Source organism: Trichechus manatus, unplaced genomic scaffold (assembly GCF_000243295.1).
Source record: "Trichechus manatus latirostris isolate Lorelei unplaced genomic scaffold, TriManLat1.0 scaffold00009, whole genome shotgun sequence".
NCBI classification, from domain to species: domain Eukaryota; kingdom Metazoa; phylum Chordata; class Mammalia; order Sirenia; family Trichechidae; genus Trichechus; species Trichechus manatus.
The window spans coordinates 26,560,885-26,578,817 of NW_004443945.1; positions in this window are offsets into that span (position 1 = coordinate 26,560,885).

The window sequence follows — 17,933 nt, forward strand, 5'->3', positions numbered from 1 at the left end:
ACAAACATTAAAAGGATAATAAGCAAATGTTACAAACAACCTTATACCCATAAGTTGGATGAAATAGAAAAACTCCTTGAAAGCTACTAATTATTTGAGCTCCCTCAAGAAGAAATAAAGCACCCAAAGAACCCTGTACCTAGGATAAAAATATAATTTGTAGTTGAATACCTTCTCACAAAGAAAACTCAAGGCCTATAAAGAGAATATGTAGTTAAAAGAACAAATTTAATGAAAAAATAATACCAAACTTATTCTACACAAGTGTACCCAGAAAATAAATGGGAACATTTCTTATTTTATGAGCATTACCATGATACCAAAACAAGGCACACACATTAAAAAAAAGAAAAAGAAAACCACAGTCCAATGAATCTCATGAACATAGATGTGAAATTCCATAATAAAATGTTAGCACATCTAATCTACCATTATTTCAAAAGGGTAATTCTTCATGATCAAGTAGAGCTCTTCCTGGGAATGTAAGGCTGGTTCAACAATCAGAATATCATATGATGATCCCAATAAATGATGACAAATTATTGGTAGAATTCAACATCCACTCATGATAAACATTCTCGGTAAACTAAGAATAGAAAACTTCCTCAACTTGATAAAGCGCATTCATGAAAAACATTGAACTAATATCATACTTTGAGGGAAACAACTAAATAAATGCTTTCCCCTGAGATCAGAAGCAAGGAAAGGATGATTAAATAAGTGGGAAAATATGCCATATTTGTGAATCAGAAGATTTAATATTCTTATCATGTCAATTCTCCCCCAGTTGATCTATAGATTCAATATAATCCCAACCAAAATTCCAGCTAACTCACTTTGTAGAAACCAATAAGTTAATTCTCAGATTTATATGAACATGTAAAAGACATAGAATATGCAAAACTATTTTGAAAAGGAAGAACAAAGTTGGAGTACTCAAAATTTCTAATTTCAGGACCTCCTTTAAAGCTACAGTGATCAGTAAAATGTAATATTAGTATAAGAAGAGAAAAAGAGATAGAGTAACACAGAGTCCAGAAATAGGCCCACACATATATGGTTAAACGATTTTCATCAAAGGTGCCAAGGTAACTAATAGGGAAAACTAGGCTTTTCATAAATGGTGCTGGAACAATTTGAACATCCACGTGAAAAACAAACAAAAAACACCTTGGCCATATACAAAGATAAACTCAAAATGGATCATAGACTTAAATCCTAGATGTAAGAATTAAAACTATGGAGGAAAAAAATCCTCGAAGAAAACAAAAGAAAGTAATCATTCTGAATTTTCTTAGGTAAAGAATTCTTAAATAGGATGCATAAAGCACACAAACACATTTATATATGAATTGGCCTTTATTGAAATTAAATACATTTGCTATTCAAAAAACACTGTTAAGTAATTGCAAAAGCAAGCCCCAAACTGGGAGAATATATTTGCCAAATGCATATCTCATAAATGACTTGTATATAGAATATACGAAGAGATCTTCAAACTCAATAAAAACACACACACAAAAAAAAAAAGAACTCAATTTGAAAAATGGGCAAATGATTGGCACAGGCACTTTACCAAAGGAAATAGGCAAATGAAAAATTGTTAGTTGTTATGTGTTATCGAGTTGGTTCCGACTCATAAAGACCCTATACACAAATGGAAGGAAACACTGCCCGGTCACGTGCCATCCTCACAGTCATTGCTATATTTGAGTCCATTGGTGCAGCCACTGTGTCAGTCTATCACATTGAGGGTCTTGTTCTTTTCACCGACCGTCTACCTTACCAAGTGTGATGTCCTTCTCCAGGGACTGGTTCCTCCTAGTAACATGTCCAAAGTATGTGAGGCAAAGTCTCAGCAACCTCGTCTCTAAGGAGCATTCTGGCTGTACTTCTTCCAAGACAGATTTGTTCTTTCTTCTGGCAGTCCATGGTATATTCAATATTCTTTGATGACATCATAACTCAAAGGCATCAATTCTTCTTCAGTCTTCCTTATTCATTGTCCAGCTTTCAGATGAATATAAGGTGATTGAAAACACCACGGCTTGGGTCAGGCACACCTTAGTCCTCAAAGTGAAACCTTTGCTTGTTAACAAAGGGGTCTTTTGCAGCAGATTTGCCCAATGATTTCTTGATTGCTGTTTCTATGGGTGTTGATTGTGAATCCAAGTAAAATGGAATCCTAGACAACTTCAATCTTTTCTTCATTTATCATGATGTTGCTTATCTGTCCAGTTGTGAGGATTTTTGTTTTCTTTATGTTGAGGTGTAATTGACACTGAAGGCTGTAGTCTTTGATCTTCATCAGTAAGTGCTTCAAGTCGTCTTCACTCCCAGCAAGCAAGGTTGTGTCATCTGATTGTTAATGAGTCTTCCTCTAATCTTGATGCTGTGTTCTTCATATAGTCCAGCATCTAGGATCATTTGCTCAGGATACAGACTGAATAAGTATGCTGAAAGGATACATTCCTGATGCACACTTGTTCCGATTTTAAACCATGCAGTATCCCCTCGTTCTGTTTCAACTACTGCCTCTTGGTATATGTACAGGTTCCTCATGAGCACAATTAAGTGTTTTGGAATTCCCATTTTTTACAATGTTATCCATAATTTGTCATGATCCACACAGTCGAATGCCTTTGCATAGTCAATAAAACACAGGTAAACATCTTTGTGGTATTCTCTGCTTTCAGCCAAAATCCATCTGACATCAGCAATGATCTCCCTTGTTCCACTTCCTCTTCTGAATCCAGTTCAAATTTCTGGAAGTTCCCTGTCAATGTACTGCTGCAACTTTTTTAAATCATCTTCAGCAAAATTTTACTTTTGTATGATATTGCTATCCACCAGCTGCTCCTTGGAAACCCTATGGGTCAGTTCTACTCTGTCCTATAGGGTTTCTATGAGCTGGAATCAACTCAACAGCAACTGGTGTTTTTTTTTTTTTTTTTTGGTGATATTAATGATATTGTTTGATAATATCTACATTCTGTTAGATCACCTTTCTTTGGAATGGGCACAAAGATGAATCTCTTTTGGTCGGTCGGCCAGGCAGCTGTCTTCCAAATTTCTTGGCATAGATGAGTGAATGCTTCCAGTATTTGCATCCGTTTGTTGAAACATCTCAATTTGTATTCAATTAATTCCTGGAGTCTTGTTTTTTGCCAATGCCTTCAGTGCCACTTGGACTGCTTCCTTCACTACCATTGGTTCATGATCATATGCTACCTCCTGAAATGGTTGAATGTCAACCGATTCTTTTTGGTGCAGTGACTCTGTGTATTCCTTCCATCTTCTTTTGATATTTCTTGTGTCATTCAGTATTTTGCCCATAGAATCCTTCAGTATTGCAACTCGTGGCTTGAATTTTTCCTTCAGTCCTTCCAGCTTGAGAAATGCTGATTGTGTTTTTCTCTTTTGGTTTTCTAACTCCAGGTCTTTGCATATTTCATTATGATACTTTACTTTGTCTTCTCGAGCTGCCCTTTGAAATCCTCTCTTAAGCTCTTTTATGTGATCAGTTCTTCCTTTCACTTTAGCTCCGCTACACTCAAGAGCAAGTTTCAGAGTTTCTTCTGACATTCAACTGAAGAATGGATAAATAAATTGTGGCATAAACACACTATGGAATACTACTCAGCAATATAAAGGAATGAATTACTGACATATTCAGCAACATAGATGAGTATCAGAATTGTTATGCTAATTGAATAAAGGCAGAAAAAAGATTATATACTGTATGATTCTACTTACATGGCATTGTAAATAAAGCAAAACTATAGAAGCAGAAAGAAGTTCAATGATTGCCAGAAGCTAGAGGTAAGGGAAGGGATTGATTATAAAGGGCTACAAGGGAATTTTTAAGGTCATGGAAATATTCCACCTCCAGATTGGGTTACACTATTGTATACATTTGTCAGGACTCATTGAACTGTACACTAAAAGAGGTACATTTTATTATATGTAAATTTCACCTCAGTTTTACCTTATAAAATGTATTCCCTAAAAATAGCCATAATATTCTTTTGCTGGTAGAATAATGGAAGAAGAACTTATTATACAAGAAGTAAGAAAAAAACTGGGCTTTACTTTTTGCTTTATTTCTCAATAGCTAGTAGTTTAACCTGGACAAGTCATTTAAACTCTCCAAGTCTTAGCTGGAGAATGAGGACTGTCCTATTGACATTACCACCACCCATCTATCTTTTGTCAAACTGTAGTTGCTTGCATTTTACTAGGATGCTGGAAGCTATGCCACTGGTATTTCAAATACCAGCTGGGTCACCCAGGGTGAACAGGTTTTGATGGAGCTTCCAGACTAGGAAGAACGGCTTGGTGATCTACTACTGAAAATTAGCCAATAAAAACCCTATGAGTCACAAGAGAATATTATCCTGTACTGTTTTGGAAGATGAGCCCCCTAGGTTAGAAGACACTCAAAATATACAGTGGCTGCAACAATGGACTCAAGTATACCAATGATCATGAAAATGGCACAAGACTGGGCAAGGTTTTGTTCTGTTGTACATGTGTTGTCATGAGTCGGAGCTGACTCTATGGCAACTAACAACAACAAGACTGGTATCACAAGATTTTATATATCAAATTAGATATTGTAAGTGGCTTTTTTTTTATAGCTATAGTAATAAGCATTTATTTTAATATCTAGTCTTAATTTGTTATAGAAGTAGATTTGAAGCACAACGGTTTTGTCATCTTATGTAGAAATCCACTGGAAAAAAATGTAAGATTGTAGTTTTATTGATCTTGTCTTGGGCTTTGATCCTGTAAAAGAAATGACTACTGTCATTGATAGTCATAACATTTATCATATCCTGAATTTTAAAAGCAAATACTACATTTCACCTAGACATAATAATAACTACTTTATTATTTTATATTTTAATAATTATTCTTATGTACAACTTTGTGGCTTTTATAGTTTTCTAATTAATTTTGCAATCATAATAACATCATAATTACCAATTTGGAATTTGGAAATAAGATAAAAGGCTAATGGCTGAATTATATACTTAAACTTCATTAATCATACTTTCCTTGTCTTTAGTTTTTAAACAGAATCCTTTTATTATTGGACTTGAACATCTTTTTTGTGGTTTAGATATGTACAATTGCATGATTTCTGCTTTGTTGTTTATTTTGATCTGCTTAACAAATATCTTTTATTTCTTACTCTGTGGGAAATTCTGATCTTGTATATAAATATAGCAATTTCTCAGGGCATCTGTCCCATGTGGTTTCCACACAGATTATTGTATTCAAATTGAAAAAATAACCTAAACACATTTTTCTACACATGTTCATTGCATCGTTTAGAATACAATCCAAAATTCGAATGTTTTCCTCTGCAATGAAACGGCCCATCTTTCTTTTTAAGAAGTATAATTATTACAATTAGCATTAAGGAAGGGAAAAAGTGAAAAGTTATTCTGAAAAAGTCAAAGTAAAGGCTTAGTTTGAAAAAGTGAAAATTAAAAGTAGCAACAACAAAATAATAAGAACAAAGCATAGAGCAAATAATTGGGTAGATAATTTTATCCTCAACTATTATGTATTAATTTTAGTACATAGAATTATTTGATTATAAAACTAAGATAGAAATGAAGAAATTCTTAAATTTTTCATAAAATAACTGGGTCTTTTAAAAATGCTGAAATATTACAACATCAAGTAATACTATTAAAAACTGATACAATCCCACTATCATGTTTTCATTTCTCATTTTCATGACTTTATCCAAATATAAACAGAAAAACATACAGAGTGGTATGAGTATTTGTATGAACATTACAAAAACTTCACTTGCAACTGATTATTTTCCTTTGGTTCTAAGATGTTATCATTTTGGGAATTTTCGTTTTGGAATTTCCTTTAAAACCATTTAACCCTAACCCTAACCCTAACCCTAATCACAACCAAAGTGATATTACAGAAATAAATCATTCCTTTTATTCATCATAATACACTCTGAATAACTTGCTAATTGGCTATATCTTCAGATTATTTTTCAATTAAACTACAGGTATAACGGAAAGTAAAATATTTTTTTTAAAAAAAATTGAGCATATACCTTAGAACAAAGAGGTGAAATCAGTTCCAATTCAGAACACTGTCATGTTTGATCTACTAGTGTGAAACATTAGTCTTAAATTTCTCCAGATTTTCTCACTTCTGTTTTAATGAAAAAATATATAGTTTTCATTATTTTATTACCTTGCTTCTACTCTTTTTTTTATTTTTTATTTTTAATCTCACATGAATCAATAGATATGTCAAAAATATGTTGAAAAAAATCTAAATTACACAGGAGTAAGTTGGAAAAGGGGCCCTGGTGTCACAGTGGTTAAGAGCTCAGCTGCTGATCAAAAGGTTGGCAGTTCAAATCCACCAGTCGCTCCTTGGAAACCCTATAGGGCAGTTCCACTCTGTCCTATAGACTCACTATGAGTCGAATTGACTCGATGGTAGTGGGTAAAAGGTTTTAAGTTGAAAAAAATCCAAAATACCCTTTCATGCCCTCATTCCATCCTCTTGCCAGAACTTACTGATGCTGCCAGTTTATTCTAGACTTTGTCTATCCATGTACATATGTAGGATAGGTGTCCCTAGGTGGTACAGATAGTTAAGTACGTAACTACTAGCGAAAAGTTTGGCAGTTCAAACCCACCCAGAGGTGTCTTGGAAACAGGCTAGGCGATCTACTTCCAAAAAATCACAGCCTTGAAAACCCTATGGAGCAGTTCTACTTTGCACACATGAGGTCGCCGTGAGTTAGAATCAACTGAAAAGGCAACTAACAACAACACATACATTGAAACGTACAACTGTTTCTGAAAATCATATCTCTCTGGAAAGTAAGACAATAAAAGAAAATTAATAAATATTAATTGAACTTTTACTTGTGCTACTAACAGCATCGTTCAATATTCTAGAATGTCATTTTTACGTGAAATTTTTTTGGAAAAATTGTGTATTAAAACAAAAATTAAATATTTTGGAATAGAATGCAAAATGTGTGTTTTAAAGATGTGAAACAATGAGACTTTTAAAAAAATTTCTTGATTATAGAGCATTTTAGTATATGTCTTTTAATGGTTCATCACCTTAGTTCCTTCTCCACTATTATTCTGTACACAGAGTCTATTTATTAAAAAGAAATCTCTGTACTAAATGTATTACATATCTTTATATTTAATCCACACAATAACAGTGTGAGGTAGGTAGATATGATCACCCCTATAAAAAGATAAGGTTTCCCTCAGATGAAATGACATCTACTGGGACAGAAAATAGAGTCAATATTTATATTAATCCAACAATAAACATTTATTGAGTACCTACTATGTGCCAGGCACTGTTCTGCCACCAGATCCACATTTTAAATGTCTCTTTGAACCACCTCCAAATGCAAATAGAAGTGGGCCAGGATGGATACAGGGAGGGCTACCTCTCAAGCAGAGGTACAAAGATCAGAAGGGAGAGGTATTCCTGGGCACAGTGCATATCAAAGCACACTGGTCCTGCAAGCCTTGGAGATAATGGCTGTGCATATATGTAAAGAGTCTTCTTAACTAAAGAACATGCACTGTGGTAGCAAATGGATCTATGAGAAATGAGAAACACTGAGGAAAAGAACTTTCTCTGGACCCAGGAAAACCCTGCCAGCCAGCACCTCTGACGAACTCAGTTCCTAATATGAGGAAGTCCTTTCCTCATATTAGGTCACCAGTTTTAAATGGTGATATATGCCACAGCCAGCACAGATCAGCAGACAGGTGACAAGGAGAATAAGACTGAGGTGGTCAAACCCCTGCAATTCAACTGTGAGGCTTTATGGTTAAAACCACAGAGCAGCACGAATCTTCAGCTGCGTGAGTAGAGGCTCCAATTTTTCTTTAACAGGAGGTGGTAGCCAAATTGAACTTTGTAAGATTTAAACATTGTTTCCAACCCAACTTATGGCCAATTCTGAAATCTAGCTACTTTCCCCAATACAGCACACAACTACTTTAAAGAATAAAGATTTTCCACAATTTGAAGATGTTCAAATAATTTAGCCTGTTCCTTAAGTAGATTCCCTAAGAGAAGTTCCCAAAAATACATTGAGCCAAGGCAGTATTATTGGAATAAGAATATGGCTTCCTGTATGACTACTTCAAAAAGATAGTAGTCATTTAATTTATAATTGTCAGTATTTGTTTTAATATCTGACACTTTATTCTGCTTTTAACACATATACCTAAATCCAAAAAGATCACTTGTTTTCTACTTTGACATCAATCTACTGCTAAAGAAGTCATAAGAGACTTTATAATACTTCCAACCTCATTAGAACCCATGTAAGTATGGAAATCACCATCATTTCCATTTTTATTGGTCTTTGAAAATAAAAATAAAATTAAGTTTACCTTTTCTTTCATGATGGTAAAAATGAATCTTTTTCTCTTGTTATTTCAAGCCACCCAAACCCCTAAGAAATGTTAGTTAATTCATGGTTTAATTGGTTTAATAACATGTATCCCACTCATACTAGTTTGAGAGCATGGTTTCTTCCCTGCATCCAGTGAGAAGTTACCCTTAATGTTCTCAAGAAATAAATTATCTTCTGGGTGTTATAAAGCATTTAAATAAAAAAAAATCAAAAGGAAGAATAAAAGCAATTTGAGACCTCACTTCTCTGAGTTTGCATCCCTTTCGAGCCCTCCTTGAACAGTACAATAAGGCTATCACCCAGAGTCTTGTTTACAAAATGGTATTTGGAGAATGAACAGCAATCTGCCTTCGAAAGTGTGTATAAGGGAGGAGAGGATGTTTATTTCTGGAGAAGGTTGGGAATGTGGGGAGGAGGTTTTAGAAATCTACTCCTTTAGGGCTTTGAGAAGAACTTGTGAAGCTGGACCCTGAATATTGGAAAGAGTTCTGAAAGTTCAAACCTTATACCAAAAAAAAAAAAAAGTGAATTGGTTGTCATCTGAACAATCGTGGCTCTTAGGCAACTTCCTGTTTTGTCCAACCAATCCAGTTTCATTTAAAGGAAGTTATTAAGGAGAGAGGTTCTGTGTGGAGACCACCGTATTTTTGCATGGCTCAAGCACACAGCCCTCAAAGGAAATCTAATCAGGGTGAGCTGGGTCAGAGTTAGTGATTTCATGAGATTGGCATTTAATATTAGTCTCATAGCTGCTGTACTGGTTTCTGGCAAGGGTTTCCTCAAATCAGACATAAACCAGTCAAGTAGGAAATTGTCAAGAGGATAAATCAGAAGAGGTTCCTCTTTCTTCTGAGCCTGTGAGAATCTTTTTATACCATCTTGTTTTGACTACCCAATTATGAGCAGTGTGTGACAAACTTTGTAGGTTACAGTGCTCACCATTTTTTTTCCTACTGAAACACACACACACACGGGTACCACATTCTCATGATTGTAATTCCCAATTTGATGGTCATTATCCCAACCCTTGCCCTTCATATTTAAGAAGGTATATCTGAAGGCAAGGCTGTGAGAGAAACAGGAATCCACTCTAATTTAGAAATACATTTTTGTAAAAACTTTAGGATTTTAGCTCTTACTTTCTACAAATCTGTAGTGAAATACCTCACCATTGATTGTGTCACAACCGTCTGCTAGATGCCACGTGTTTGTCAACTAGTCTGAGGGTGCTGCTTGGCTGGTTAACCACCTCTTTTGTTAAAATATTTAAACATAGAAAATATTCACTAACCCAGAAAGTTACATGAAAACATTGATTTATATTGAGAATAGAGAAGGATTGGTTGATAGTGACTAAAACCATAATATGAAATGCATTATTTATATAGTCAAAATAAGTGTAAGCATTGATGTAAGCATTGGTTTATGTGACAAATAATTCTTAGAGAATACAAATATAAAGCAAAGCATAGAAATTAAACAGTTGTTTGTTAAGTGGACAAGGAAGGGAGAACATTACCAATAAATGTATTAGTATGCAGAAAGATATGATATCACTCAGGGAACTACATAGTTCAAAATGGCTTTTTAAACTTTCAGCGACGTAAAGACCAGATCCAGATGGCTTCATTGATGAGTTCTACCAAACATTTAAAAAAGAATTAATACCAATTCTCCTCAAACTCTTCTGAAAAATAGAAGAGTAGGGAGTACTTCCCAATTCATTCTATAAGGCCAGTCACCTTGATACCAAAATCAGACAAAGAATTCACAAGAAAAGAAAACTACAGACAGAAGAATATAGCTTAAAATATTGACACAAAAATCCTCCACAAAACACTAGCAAATCAAATCCAGCAACATATAAAAAAGGATTATGCGCCATGACCATGTCAAAATTATTCCAGGAATTCAAGGTTGGTCTAACATCTGAAATGCAATCAGGAGTTCCAGGCAACATGGCGCTCTAGGCAGAAGCACCGTGCTGTCCCTCCACAGCAAAGATCCGAAAAACTAAGCCAAACAGAGAAAACAGCAATCCTGAAAACCTAAGCATCAAATGAAGAGATAAAGAACTCAGCCAAGCACCAAATAGAGTGAGAAATTGACAGGGAATGGACAGAAGGAGAGATTCATGCAGAGGTCCTCTATCAGCTAACGCAGCATGGATCCACCATCTTGGACTCCTATTAGAGGGTACGTGAAATCCAATCAATGTAATACACCTTATTAATAAAGGATAAAAACACAATTATTTCAATAGATGTAGAATTTTTTTTACAAAATCCAATGCCCTTTCATGATAAAAATACTCAAAAAACTAGGAAAAAAGAGAACTAAACCTGACAAAGTGTATCTATGAAAAACCCATAGTTAATATCACACTTAATGGAGAAACCCTAAATGCTTTCTAAGTAATATCAAGAAGACAAGGATGCCCACTCTCATGACTTCTATTCAACATTGTACTAGATGTTCTAGCCAGGGCAATTAGACAAGAAAAAGAAATAAAAGATATTCAGATTCTAAAGGAAGAAATAAAATTATCCCTATTTGCAGATGATACAATCTTACCTATAGAAAATGCTAAATATAAATATACACACAAATGCTAAATATCAAGTTCAACAACGTTTCAGGGTACAAGATCAATATACACAAATCAGTTGTAATTCTATACAATAGCAATGAAAAATCTGAAAATAAAATTAACAAAACAAGTCCAGTTTCAATAGTATCAGATATAATAAAATACTTAGGAATAAATTTAATCAATGAACTGTAAAACTTGTACACTAAAATTTACAAAACATTCTTGACATAAATTAAAGAAAATCTAAAAAGCAAAAAGCGGAGAGGGGAATACATCCCGTATTCATGGCTCAAAAGACTTTACGTTGTTAAGCTTGCAGTACTTCCCAAATTGATCTATAGATTCAACACGATCTCTATCGAATTCCCAGATGTTTGTTTGTTTTGGTCTGGTTTTTGTTTTGGCTTGTTTAGTTTTGTTGCAGAAATTGACAAGTTGATCGAAAATTCATATGGAAATATAAGGGACTCAGAATAACCAATATAATCTTGAAAAAGTAAACCAAATTTTGAGGACTCAAACTTTCTGATATCAAGACTTTCTTCAAAGTTACAGTAATCAACAGTGTATGGTTCTAGCATAAGCATAGACATACAGATTTATAGAATGGAATTAAGAGTCCATAAATAACTTTTACATCTATGGAAAATTGATTTTTGACAAGGATACCAGAACAATTCAACGAAGAAAGAATAATTTTTCAAAAAAAGATGATGGAACAACTGGATATTATCATGCAAAAAAAAACATGAAGTTGAACCACTACCCTACCCCATATATAAAAACTATCTCAAAATGGATCATAGAACTACATGTAAGATGTAAAACTATATTCTTAGAAGAGAACAGGAGTAAATCTTCACAACCTTTGATTAGAGAATGGTTTCTTAGACATGGAAGCCCTGGTGGTGCAGTGGTGAATGTGCTTGGCTACTAACCGAAAGGATGGTTCAAATCCACTAACCGCTCTGCAGGAGAAAGATGTGGCAGTCTGCTTGCTTAAAGATTTACAGCCTTGGAAACCCTATGGGGCAGTTCTATTCTGTCCTACGCGATGACTTGAGTCAGCATAGACTCAACGGCAGTGGGTTTGATTTTTGGTTTTTCGTTCTTACATACGAAGAAGCCCTGATGGAACAGTGGTTAAGTGCTTGGCTGCTAGTTTAAAAGTCGGAGGTTCAAACTCACCAGCTACTCCATGGGAGAAAGATAGGCCAGTCTGCTTCTTTAAAAGATTTACAGCCTTGGAAACCCGTGGGGCAGTTCTGCTCTTCTATGGGGTCTATAAGTTGGAATCCATTCATCAGCAATGCGTTTAGGTTGGATTTTGGTTTTCTTAGATATAGCACCAAAAGCACAAACAACAAAGAAAAAATACATAAATTTGACTTCATCAAAATTAAAAATTTTCTGTGTCAAAGGATGCCGTTAAGAAAGTGAAAAGACAACCCACAGAATGAGAGAAAGTGTTTGCAAATCATATTTCTGCCAAGGGACTTCTATCCAGAATAAATAAAAACTCTTATAACTCACCAATAAAAGGCAAATGGAGCCCTAGTGGTGCAGTGATTAAGAGCTCAGCTGCTAACCAAAAGGTGGGCAGTTCAAACCCACCAGCCACTCCTTGAAAACTCTATGGGGCAGCTCTACTCTGTCCTATAGGGCCACTGGGAGTCGGAATTGACTCAATGGCAACTGGTTTAACCCAATTTAAATTGAGGAAAGTATCTGAATAGACATTTCTGTAAAGAAGATATACAAATGGCCAATAAGTGCATGAAAAGATGCTCAGCAGCATAGTCATTATAAACAAAAAAAAATCCAAAAAACAAAAAAAAACTGTTGCTCTGGGGTTGATTCCAACTCATGAAGATAAGTGTGTCATTTAGGAAAATGCAAATCAAATCCACACCCACTACATATTGAAACCAATGATCACTGGTGGTTACCAGGGATAAGTGGAAGGGTGAGGGGAAATCATTCTCTAGATAGTGGACACTTGTGTTTTCTGGTGATGGGAAATATAGCACCAAATGTGCGTGATGTGTGCAGAGCTTGACCAAGGTAAATGATATCACTAAGAAGTCCACAAGAAAAAAAGGATGTTTTTGGTAAATCCTATGACATACCACTGAGCAACAGTAACTAAAAAATAGTTACATGTATATGTATATATGCATACAAGTGTATAGGTATGTATATGTGTGTATATATGCAGGCATATATAGATGTATTTATATGCAGGTGTACATATATGTAAGTGTATGCATCCATATGTATTCATATATACAATAAAGCACATAGGGGGCACAAACATGGATATTTCTTATAGACTTTACCAAACACTTCATGGGATTGGCTTGAAGGCTTATGACCATAGTCTCATGGGACAACTCAGTCAATTGACATAATATAGTATAAAAAGTTGATGTTCTACATCCTAGCTTGGTGAGTGTCATCTGGGGTCTTAAAGCTTGCCAGAGGCCATCTAGAATACAACTATTGCTATCTACACAGCCAGAGTAAAAGAAAAAGAAGGAAACCAAAGACTCAGAGAAGAAACTAGTCCACGGGACTAATAGTCTACACAAACCACGGCCTCCTCTACCCTAAGACCAGAAGAACTAGATGGTGCCTGGCTACCACTACTGACCATTTTAATCAGGAACACAATAGGTGGATCCTGACAGAATAGGAGCAAAATGTGAAACAGAACTCAAATTTTTAAAAAGTCCCAAATTACTAACCAATTGAGACTGGAGGACTCCCTGAAACTATCACCCTCAGAGACTCTAAACCTTGAACTAAAACTATGCCATGAAGTCATCTTTTAGCTAAATAACAGATTGGCTTATAAAACAAACAATATCACCCACGAGTACTGTGCTTCTTTAAAAAATCTTCTATATGAGACCAAATGATCAACACTTACTCAAAAGCAAAGATGAGACGGCAAGGGGCAGGGGAACTAGATTATTGGAAATAGAACAACCAGAACAGAAATAATGAGGAAATTGACACACTATACAAAATGTAACCAGTGTCACTGAACCAATTGTGTAGAAATTGTTAAACAGGCACCTAATTTGCTGTGCAAACTTTTACCGAAAACATAATCAAATATTTTAATTATATATAATAAAACTGCACCCACTAGGATGGCTGTAGTCATAAAAGGAGACAATAACAAGTACTGACAAAGATGTGGAGGAACTGAAACCTTATACTTTGCTGATGGGAATGGAAAACAGTTTAGCAGTTCCTAAAAACGTTAAACATATGACCCAGCAATACAACTCCTGGGCATATATCCAAGAAAAATGGAGACATATGTCCACAAAAAAACGTGTTCACAGCAGCATTACTCAGAATAGCTGAAGAGTAGAAACAGTCTAAATGTGCATTAACTGACGAACAGGTTAAACAAAATGTGGCATACCCATTCAGTGGAATATTATTAGGGAATAAAAAAGGAAATACTGATACATGCTATAATATATAGATGAATCACTTTAAATGGTTAATTGCATGATATGTGAATCATATCTCAATAAAGCTGTTTAAAAAGGGAGATCAGTAATAGAAAAAAAAAGAGTAAGGGTTCATGACTTATAAAAGATCTTACTATATTTTAGTATAATTTGAATAGTTCAGTGCTAGGAATAAAGTAGGTACTAAATAAATATTCATTGATCGATTAAACCATTCAGTCTGTATAGCTTTCTATTCTAATTTGAAACACCTTTAGGGATAGAGAAGCCCTGATGGCATAGTGGTTAAGAACTCAGCTGCTAACCAAAACGTCGGCAGTTCAAATCCACCAGCTTCTCCTTGGAAACCCTATGGGACAGGTCTACTCTGTCCTGTAGGGTTGCTCTGAGTCAGAATCAACTCTATGGCAATGGGTGTGGTTTTTGGTTTTAGGGATAGAGTCTATAATCTAACTTGAATTCATGCCCTAATGTTCAATTAAAGGAATACTTCCTTCTTATCAAAGCTTTTGTATTTGCATTCTTTGCCAAAATAACTGATCTGATTGATTGTTTGTTGAATTGATCTAATCAGTCATTTAAGCGGAATCCTGTTAATTGGTCAGCTCAGTCAAAAAGAACTTGAAGTGAGCCATGTTGACTTAACCTTTTTTAAAACAATTTAAGCTCGTTTCCTCCTGCTTTGTCCTCTGTGAAAATGTCGAATATTCTTCTCATAATAATCCTTCATCCTCATACCTGAACCAAACAATCCCAAGTTCTGTAACCTTTCCACCAAGTCCATACATGGATATTTAAGGCATTCTAAACACGTAGGAAATGTTCATTAATTTTCATTTTAAAAGCAACAAAAATTGTTTATTATTACATGGCCCTATATACCTATGTCACTCTCCTTTAAAAAAAAAAAACACATGCAGGGTTTCTTAAAACATCAAATGCTTGTTGAAGGGCTTTTTACTATGGATCACTAGCATTTTGCTATTTTTTTAATGTACGTTACACACACACGTATTTCTGAAACTTCTTCTGTGGTTGAAAAGCATAATCATTCTCCAGGGTTAAAAAGCAAATCTGTTACTTAGCACTTAGCCCTGGTGGTGCAGTGGTTAAGAGCTTGACTGCTAACCAAAAGGCCAGCAGTTCGAATCCACCAGCTGCTCCTTAGAAATTCTATGGGACAGTTCTACTCTGTCCTATAGGGTCACTATGAGTCAGAATCGACTCAATGGGAACGGGTATAGCACTATCAGAAGTAACAGGGATACATTTGGCTTCAGAATTTTTTCTGTTTATTATTACATACATTCTAATATACAACTACTTTGAAAATTCCAGTGGCTACTGGATAAAAGATAGACTTTTTATCCACTTTAATTGTTAATTTTATTGCAAAAGGAAATTATATCTAACTTCTTTGTTCACATATGTTGAGTTCTGAGGCAACACAAGAAAACCTGTTCTGAAACCTCTCATAGATGACCCTACTCTCTGTGTATGCATTTTACTCCCTGAGTTTTCATTGCACCTTGCAACTCATTTTGAGTAGGTTGAACAGGAATAAATTTGAGTATTAGGCATAGGTGTATGTTGTTCAGGAGGAACCATTTTACTAAATATATTCAGAACTATAGAATGTTTTATTGATTCTGGTTCATTTATAGAGCAAGAAGTGTAAATGGAGCCGATCATTTTAAGGACTGTAAATGGCTTTTTAGAGCATTCTAAATGTATAGGAAAATATCTAAATGAATTTCATAACATTTCTGAGAAACAAGTTTTTTAATTGGAGAAATTAACCCTAAAAACAAATCAGTGTTTCACTAAATAAAGAAGACAATTTCTCATAAGTAACATGAAGGAAATGTTTATAATGTTTTGTTTTGTTTTTTTTACTTCCAGTCTTGTGAACTGGGAGTCTCTTCCAGGGCTGGATGCCATTTGATCCCATCTCAATCTCTGCTTCCTGCATTCTGTTCCTAGCTTCTATCTATCCTGACTTCTACTATGGCTCTCAACTGAATTCTCTATCTCAGCAATGGCCCAGTTATAGACTGATTCCACTATTGCAGCTTACTGTACAAAACACTGGGCCATTTTCCTAGATTAAAAAGGGGGCGTAAGAATAGTATAGTCTGTTCTCATCTGCGGATTGATGGTATCATAAAGCACAATGCACAAAATACTATCTTTTACTGGGAAATAAACTTAAGATATATATGTTTTCTCCTAAAATAAGCAGTAAGTTGATGCTCTATGTGCAATTGTTATTAGTAATGCCCATGTAAGTTACCCAGTTCTATTAACAGTGATAATAGTAACCAACACCTACAGAACACTTAGTAAGAATTCTGTTGTAGTAATTCAGATGAACAGTAAATAAGGGTCTTATATTGTCTGTATTAGATACAGTTGTGTCCCATATCCTAAAATAAGAGTACTTTGAAGGCAGAGATCATGACCCACTCATTTTACTGTTTGAGTACCTAGGAATGTCTTCCAAAAAGTAGGAACTTAGTAAGCACTTATTACTGTTACTTTTGCTTCTTATTTTAATTGTATGTATTACAGACCTAGTTGTAATCCTCTGAGTCCTCTTACTCAAATACGTTGCTCTTCTTCCCTCCCCAGAAGTAATCACAATTATGAACTTAGTGTTTATCTTTCCCATGGATATTTTTATACCTTTTCAAGACAATAGGCTATATTTCCATAAACAGTATGATACTGTTTTGGCATATTATTCAACTTTATACAAAAATGGTATCACATGGTAAGTATTATTTTACATTTTTGTGTTAACATTTCTTTTTCAAAATTTATCAATGTTAGGATGCTTATAGCTCTATTTAATTGATTTTAACTGCTGCATAACACCACTATATGACTACAACTAAATGTTGAATTTTGCCAAATGCTAATGTAACCATTGATATAACTATGTCTCTTCTTTTTTAATCTATTAATACAATATATTGCTTTATTAGATTTTTTTTCTTATGGTGACTCATCCTTGCATCCTGGTGATAAATCCTAAATTCTGTTTTGTCTGATATTAATACTGCTAGAATAACTTTCTTTGATTATTGTTTATAGAGTATATATTTGTCCATTTCTTTATTTTTCCATGCTTTTATTATCAACTGTTCTATTTGTTCTATCATAAATCACACATTTTTTAATCCAATTTGATGCAAGTTGCCTTTTAATGGAGAGTTTGATAAGTTTATACTCATTATGATTGATACATGTGAACATATTTCCATTTTCCCTATTTTTCACTTTCCATTTTGTGATTTGCTTCTTTTTTCTTACTTTCTTCCATTTATGGGTTGATAATATTTCCTAACGTTTTATTTTCTATGCTGATTTGTAAGCTATTGATTTATTTTCT